The sequence below is a fragment of the Pinus tabuliformis genome, chromosome 7, assembly GCF_031772625.1.
Source record: "Pinus tabuliformis cultivar Carrire ecotype Pingquan chromosome 7, CPIR1, whole genome shotgun sequence".
Classification (NCBI taxonomy): Eukaryota; Viridiplantae; Streptophyta; class Pinopsida; order Pinales; family Pinaceae; genus Pinus; species Pinus tabuliformis.
The window spans coordinates 1,454,951,417-1,454,960,116 of NC_142293.1; positions in this window are offsets into that span (position 1 = coordinate 1,454,951,417).

The following is an 8,700-nucleotide window of genomic DNA, read 5'->3' on the forward strand; positions in this document are numbered from 1 at the left end:
GCTAGACGTTCAATGTTCTCTTTGGTGCCTCTGAACAATTTACAGTCGTACCTCTATTCGGTTTATACACGATTGAATCGAAAATAAAAAGCATGAGGGGCCTTCTTCTCAGAAGCGAGGAATTCTGAGAGTGAAGTGCATCTGGTTAATCAAGTATGTATCCATAAGATCGCTCGCTTTTCTCTTTGAATTAGTATAATCTATTATATATTTGCAAGTTCATTTTCCCAGGTGGTTAGATATAGTAGCTTGTAATTGGACAATTTAATGGAAAATGCAAACACATGCGACATCATTTCTTCTTTACAAGTTAGAATAGTTCACTTTCCCACATAGCTACAAGTTAGAATAGTTGACTTTCTTGTGTGGCTACAAGTTAGAATATATCACTTTACCGTGTGGCTAGATATTATAGCTTGTAATTGGACAATTTAATGGAAAATGCAAATGCATACACCATCATTTCTTTACAAGTTATGTACTCTAATACTGGGATGTCAAAATTGTAATGCAATAATTTCTTTTTATTAAAAAATAAAAATAAAATAAAATAAAATAACAAAAATAAAATATTCATGAATATAGGATACACTTAGAGGCTCACTTCTTTAATTGAAGTTGGGTTGTGAAAAGTGTGTGATGTTTTTTTATTTATTTTTAATAAAACTATATAAAAAATAGATAAAACTGGATAGTCTAAATGCTTTATATAAACAACTTCATTTTCTTATTTTTAATATTTGTTCAAAATTTCACCAATTATTCTGAAGTCATATATCTCATATATTTATGAAGAAATTTAATGGTATTACAATTTTGTTGAATTATCAAAACTTTAAAACATAGTGCTACCTTAAATTTTCATATTCAACTACTTGAAAATAAGACCTTTACAAAATTAAGTAAATTAAGTAACTGTGATGACCATTGGACTCCCACGATAGTGCATGCTAGATGGAGAAGACATTATGCTTTATTTTATAGGTAGGTAGGAGTTTGGGTTTGAACGAGACACTTTGTTTTATTTCATAATTATGAAGTCAGAGTGAGTTTCAAGTCAAATTCAAATTAAATTCAATATGGAAAAAAAAATATAGTATATATATATATATATATATATATATATATATATATATATATATATATATATATATATATATATATAATCCAATTCTCAACCATTATTATCTAATTAAAAAAAAATCCAATTTACTATCTAGGAGGGTGAAAAAGGAAAAATCCTTAAATAAATTCAAATAAAAGTTTGGAACACAAGGAACCAAAGTTAATATTCTATGGTAAATGCTTTGGAATTTTTGTCCTTGGAATATCAATTGTATTTCAGACTGAAGATGGATCAAGGCTTTAAAGGCATGACATGATAAGGTTTGTGTGGATGCATTCTACAATGCGACTTAGACTACTTTTGAAGGAATTTTCCTTACCATTGAAGACAGAAATACACATGATAGTGATTTTCATATTGTGGCAATTTAATCACGGGTTCCAAGACATCCTTCCACTGGAAAAATATCGTTTGATATTTCACAACATCCAAGACTAGTCGAGCTTTTTCTAAATAGTCCAAAAATTGCTTCAGATGTGTTACATGAGATATCATGGGAAAAGCTTGGTTGTTACATTTCAGAAACAACAATTGGATCAATGGATCAATTTATCTCTGGAGATATTGACCAAAACAAATTTGTGCATGAGTTCAAGCCATCTTTCGTGGAGGATTAAGAGAAATGATGAAGTTGCAACCATTCATATTCAAACTTCACCATAAATTGGATGTTTTGATAAATACATTTCTAAGAAAATATCTTCTAGGGGATGACAAGAAAGAAGATTCTAAGGCCACTAAATTAGGTCACATGCACTCATCATTTCAATTTTTTTCTTTCCAGTGATTCTTAATCCTCTTCACTCAATATTACCAGTAGTCTCCACATGAACACAAGCCGAGAGATAAATGTGGCCTATATGACTACTAATAAATCTGTTTCGCTGAAACCACACCTAGAATCCAACACCCCATTAGTGCAATGTGTTGTTTATTGAATTTATAGGGTTGATTTGTGAACTACATTGCTCATTCATAGGTTTTAGAGCTGCTGAGTGCATATTTTTTTTTCCAATAAGAAAAAACCCACATATTTTCATTATCAAAAATTAGTTACATATTCAATATTTTTTGTGTCATCCCCATACATCTTTCATCCCTTTATTATGCCCCTCAAAATTATATCTTATTTCATCATTACATATAAATAATATATAAATTCAAAAGATCTACCTTTCCATCTTTATCGATCTTCCTAATCTATCTTACCTTGGTTGATCCTATTTAAAATATCTAAAAGTTTTCTTCACAAAAAGAGAGAATAATCTTTTTAAGTATCAACAATATCAAAGAGTTGTTTATAGAAATTGTCTACAAAGATCCTTTAGATTTTTATACTTCTAATCTTTGAAATGTTTCATTATCAAAAGCAGAGTAATTAATCATACGCAATAATCCACAACATCCATCCTTAGATAGAAGATTTTCCACACACTTTTTCTCCTTATAGATGAGTGAGAAGGATAATCCCTAAAAAGACTTGATTAATGTTCTAATCCATTCCATCCAATGAGTAAGTTATGGAAAAAAGAAATTAGTCAGCAAAATGAACATGTTAGCATTGCTTTGAAAAACAATCATGCAGGGCTTGTGTCTGATTCTCTACAAAGTGTCTCTACAGATGCATGAACACCATTTCCTACAATCAAGTTGAGTATAAGAAGAAAATATACGAGTGAAAAAAGAATAGACCAAGGTGCACTTGATCTAAAACATGACAAAAGTGCTGGAAATATCTGTGAGATTTTGGAAGAATTATTTGACATAACAAAGATTACCAGTGAAGAGGATGGTGAAGAAGTGGGTAAATGGGTTCTCTTTTCCACCATGAGACATATTTCCAAAGGGCTTATGGCAGAAGAATAAAAAACACTCTACATCTTGCTCAAGTTGGACATATTGTCGAACTATGGGATATAATCAATTGCAACATATTACACACTATCAACAAGGTTGTTTTTCAAAATGACTTGAAATGGAAGCATCTTGAAACTGTAATTAAGTCATGCATCCCACGCCTTCAGTCACTTATCAACAAAACAATTGTTGAAATCATACCAGAATCAAGTCACCTCAGAAAGCTGATTGTTATATATGTTGGAAGACAACTAGAGATTTGTCAGGCTTTCGACTAGATATTCAAAGCCCACCCCAATGGAGTGCGCCTAGGTGGGGAGTACACTGTCTTTGTTGGATTAGAAGAGCATATACGTCTCGTTGCAATTTTCAAATTTAAAGAGGAGGAACATTGTCTTTGTTGGATTAGAAGAGCATATACGTCTCGTTGCAATTTTCAAATTTAAAGAGGAGGAAATTGATCTCCTACGCACATTCTTTCCCACATGTGAGGACAAATTCTTTAGTTATCCGTGAGAACATAATTGTTTAGTCATTGAGATATATGCAATACTATAGATTTCCATTGTTTTTTCTAAGATACCCCTTCAGAGAGTCGATGGCTCAATTGCAGTTTTACAATTATTGGAAACACCCTTTGTGAATTTGATCAATTATGCATCATTGGTTTCTACATATGCCGTAAGGCATAGGTGTGTTGCTTCGGAATTTTAAGCTTTTTTTCTGGACTCCACCATGTTCAAGGCCCTGTTGGAGTGATCAATGCATCAAAATATTGTTACCTAGAAGGATTTGATGCAATCAACAATGTTGATGTTGGGAAATGATTTGGAATACCTCTTTGAGGGACACACTGTCGCGATTTTGTCAGGTTATTCATGGGACCTGATGAAATCACAGACAGGGCACTTCCTAGATTTGATGGCATGGGTGTTGACACTATGTTACAAAAGACTGTTGTCGACTTTTTGTCATTGACGGGACTTCATTTTTTCTTTTACTTTAAAGAAAATGTACGGGGCTATTAGGCAGCAGTTAACATGAAATTACTGGAAAATACCTTCATTCTACCCAAGAGACAGTAATTAATGGATCAAATGCAACAAATCTTCAGGCTATCTCCTGTGGCGAGTTTGGTTCACCTCAAGATGAGTCAATTGATATTATCGTGAATGGGCATCCAAAAGGACATGGAGAGAGACTCCATGATTCAAGAAAGAAAAAATCCTTAAATAAATTCAAATAAAAGTTTGGAACAGAAGGAACCAAAGTTAATATTCTATGGTAAATGCTCTGGAATTTTTGTCCTTGGAATATCAATTGTATTTCAGACTGGAGATGGATCAATGCTTTAAAGGCATGATATGATAAGGTTCGTGTGGATGCATTCTACAATGCGACTGAGACTACTTTTGAAGGAATTTTCCTTACCATTGAAGACAAAAATACACATGATAGTGATTTTCATATTGTGGCAATTTAATCAGGGGTTCCAGGACATCCTTCCACTGGAAAAATATCGTTTGATATTTCACAGCATCCAAGACTAGTCGAACTTTTTCTAAATAGTCCAGAAATTGCTTCAAATTTGTTACATGAGATATCAGGGGAAAAGCTTGGTTGTTACATTTTAGAAACAACAATTGGATCAATGGATCAATTTATCTATGGAGATATTGACCAAAACAAATTTGTGCATGAGTTCAAGCTAGCTTTCATGGAGGATCAAGAGAAATGATGAAGTTGCAACCATTCATATTCGAACTTCACCATAAATTGGATGTTTTGATAAATAAATTTCTAAGAAAATATCTTCCAGGGGATGACGAGAAAGAAGATTCTAGGGCCACTAAATTAGGTCACTTGCACTCATCATTTCAATTATTTTCTTTCCAGTTAAATGTTGTAGGTAAAGAATGCTTGAAAATGGGGAAAACACAAAACCACAAGATCTTGCATATAATAGTGGTATAGGTTTACAAGACTTTCTCAGTATCCATTCTCAAAATCACCTTATAAGGATAACTTAGAAATGTCACCATTTTTCCAGGACAACTATCATGGAAAATATCCAAAAGGAAATAGTGATTCATGTCACAGTATATCCTTGACAGTTAAATTGAAATATTTGAACAAGATTTCAAAGCTTGATAGTGAACACATTTTGGAAAAGATGGCTTTGCTCTCTTAGGCTGTTGGCTCAGAGCGGCCATCACATGTTACAGAATATTTTTTATTGGTGGATCTTGGCTTCAAGGTCTATAACTACATTACAGTTTCTGGATGTCACTCATGTTCTATGCTTTTGTGCTAATCAATTTGGTCAATCAGAAGCACAATATCGAGACCTTTTTTAGTATAAAAAAATTGGGATGTATAATGTTGATGATGCAAATATTAGCTATATTTTTCAAGATGCATCTAATTTCATAGAGAAGGTTGAAAAGATGGGGGATTTGATTATTGATTCCATATGGCAGTGGGTGAAAAATAGATTGATTTTCCTAGAGTTGATCGACATTTTCCAATTGGGAAATTTATTCCACGAAGAAACAACAATTTTGATATTGCCTTGTTTTCCTTATCATCCGACATATAGGAAGAGGCCCTTGTACACTGAAGATGGTGAGCGTGCTTGATCATTTGAATTCAAGGAACTATAGATCTCACATGTGTGATAGGTTTTAATATGATAACAAATTCTTAGTTTGTAATTATATCAGGCTTGGATTGTCAGTAAGTGAAATCATATTAGTGCTGTAGATGGTTTTTTTGTGGGCCTGCAGCCCTTCATAATGATCTTTAGTGGAAATCTCTATTTCAGGGGAGCCAATTTTGGAGTTTATAGCTACATTGGTTTTTAATTGGTGAAGACTGCATTCTGTTTAGCAAAGCATTTGTGACTGCTTGTGTCAATTTCATAGAGTTTGATCTGTATGGAAATAGACACAATTTGTATTGTCCAAACATCTTCATTCTATTGTTTTGAATACACTTCGTCAAACTGCTAACAGTTTTAAGGTGAACAAAAATCAAAGCACTCCAGGTTGCTTAGTATGCCTAGCATAGTAGTTTTCTTTGTTTACATGTATTTCCATGATTTGGCAGACATTTATGTTGCACTGGTTGTGAGTTGTTAATGGTTTCGTATGTGGATTATGATTAAATAGCTCTTCGAGGAAATGTAATGGTATGCTAGATTGCATTTGAAATATTTGTCTGGTGAGGCTTAGTTTGATGTTGAATTTGTGTATCTTTGGATCTCAAAATCTGGAACTATCTTATGTTAGGTTTGTATTATAAACAATGACTAGAAAACTTCATTCACCTCTTTTTTATGCATGTCATGACGTGGTGTCGTTTCGTATTGTGTTATGATCCATGACTCGTATAATGTGCTAACCAGGGGTTGCTTTAGCATGATAAATGTGTGGTTGACACATACAATGCTTGCTATTTTGTTTTGACTATTTTACTTGTCCTCTGGAAGGAACTTGCAAAAGAAGAATGGAGATCAAGATGGGAAGACCAACTATACAATTTAAAGCAGAGAGCTAATGTTAGAGATGTGGGTCAAGCATCATCTTGGGGTGCTAGGATGTGCTAGCAGAACTATTCGACTTCCAGCTTTTCTAGATGTACTTACCATACAACGGACAAAGTGAAGAGAGGCTCTGTAACGAGGAGAAGTTGCATCAGCTTCAGACCTTTTCTGTTGTGGCCTGCCTTGTTTATACTTACCCTGTTGCACTGTATGCTTGTAGATATGCAAGTTAATAACTGATAATACTTTGAAATCGGTTTCAAAGTACGAGTTTAGTGAATTTCATGTTCTAAAGCTTATTGTGTCCATTCTATTTAGAGATATCTGAGGCTAAGGATGTGTTGACACTTTAGCCTTTAGGTGAAGGCTTATCATCCAAAGATCATATTGTATCTACACTTTCTTTGTATCATAAATATGTGGTTTCACTAAGATCAATAATTTTCATAGTGGAGCAATGCCAACGGCTTTAGGACTTTATAACCTGAATTTTAGTAATTACCTTTGCTGATTTGATATGTCGGGTCTTAGGCCATCCAAACCAACTTAAAATTTTAGTTATAACTTTACAATTTTCCTTGGAATGTAAATGAATGGAATGTCAACTAAAGCAGGAGGCTTATGGGACTGTACTAAAGTTTTCTTGGTTGCTTCCTTAAAGACTATATGTTATATAAGAATCACAAATTGACAGAATGAGTTCAACCAGACAAGGAGGCTTGCAGTACTGCATTGAACTTTTATGTTTGCGTCATTTTAACCCTAAGTATTTTATAACATTTTAACAAGCGTTTGTAACTTTTTTTTGAAGTGTTTATTTAAAGAATTTACTAGATTGTTATAAACCCTAAACCGTAAGCATTTTATTACAATTTAGCAAGTGTTTTGTAACATTTTAAACCCATAAACCTTAAAAATTCTATAACATTTTAATCATGATGGCTCCAACAATTTTTCATGCATTTTCAAATATGGAACGACGACCATGATGTTGTTCACAATGTCGTATCGTTTCTTTCACCTCTTCCATTACAATATAATAGTATTTTCTAATAACACCATAAATAGGTAGGATATGGAAAAATTAAATCTTGTCGGGCAAAAAAAAAAACACCTTTAAAATAATGTACAAAAACAAGCATGACCCTTATAAGACCCTTCAAGACTCGCAGGTCTGTAACAGGTGGCAACGGAAGGCTAAGCTGACAGGTAGGCAGATTATAAACGGGCGGCAGCGAAAGGATCGACGACAAGTAAACTTGTTAGGAATTCAGAGCGCAAGGGGAGGAAAGGTGGTGGAGATCCGCTACAGAGAGAATTTGTGCCGAAACCCCACTGAGGACACTATGGAAACCAGGAAGAGAACAAGGGCTGTAGAGGAACTGGAAGCCACGGAGCGCAAAGACAGGGACAGAAAGGGCAAGGCGTTAGCGAAGGAAGAAACAGTGGAAGAGATATATGAAATATATGACGACTCTGAGGATGAGGAGGACCTGCAAGAACAAGGCAGACAAGGCAAGGAACGAGGTGGAACTATAGGAGGCTGGGATACCCAGCAAACCAGTGAAGAGCAGCAAGGACAACGGGAGGGAAAGGTAAGGTAACGCGGCAGACAGAGGGGAGGAAGAGGCAAGGGTAGCAGGTGGGAACCGGGTAGCAGGAGAGGCAGAGGACTGCACTAAAACAGAGGAGAAAGGGGAGGAAGACAGGGGCAGAGAGGGAGACCTGGAAAAAGAACAAGTCGATCGTTAGATAAGAAAATTCAACAAGCAGAAAGGGCTTACAATCAGAACACTAACCCAAGAATCAGGAGAATTATCCAGAATATGGAAGAAGATGCGCTTTAGGCTCAGTCTGACTCAGAGATGGAAGATTGGGAGTTTTTACTCCATGACCCTGGCAATACTAGAGGTAGAATGTCTCTATTTAAGCAGTCCCTGCATATCTACTGGGTGATGAAGAGATTGTTGGCTAAAGCCTTGGAACAAGCTGCAACAGAGATGGCAGAACTGGCACAAGGAGTCCCCAACCTAAGGAGGGAGCTGAGGATTATTCAGATTACATTGGAGATGCAAGAAAAGAAGCTTGAGGAGATTCAGCAAATGATAAGGGAAGGACAACAGGGTGCAAACAGGGAGACAAACCAGCGACCAGCGGCAGAAGCTGTTTGAGT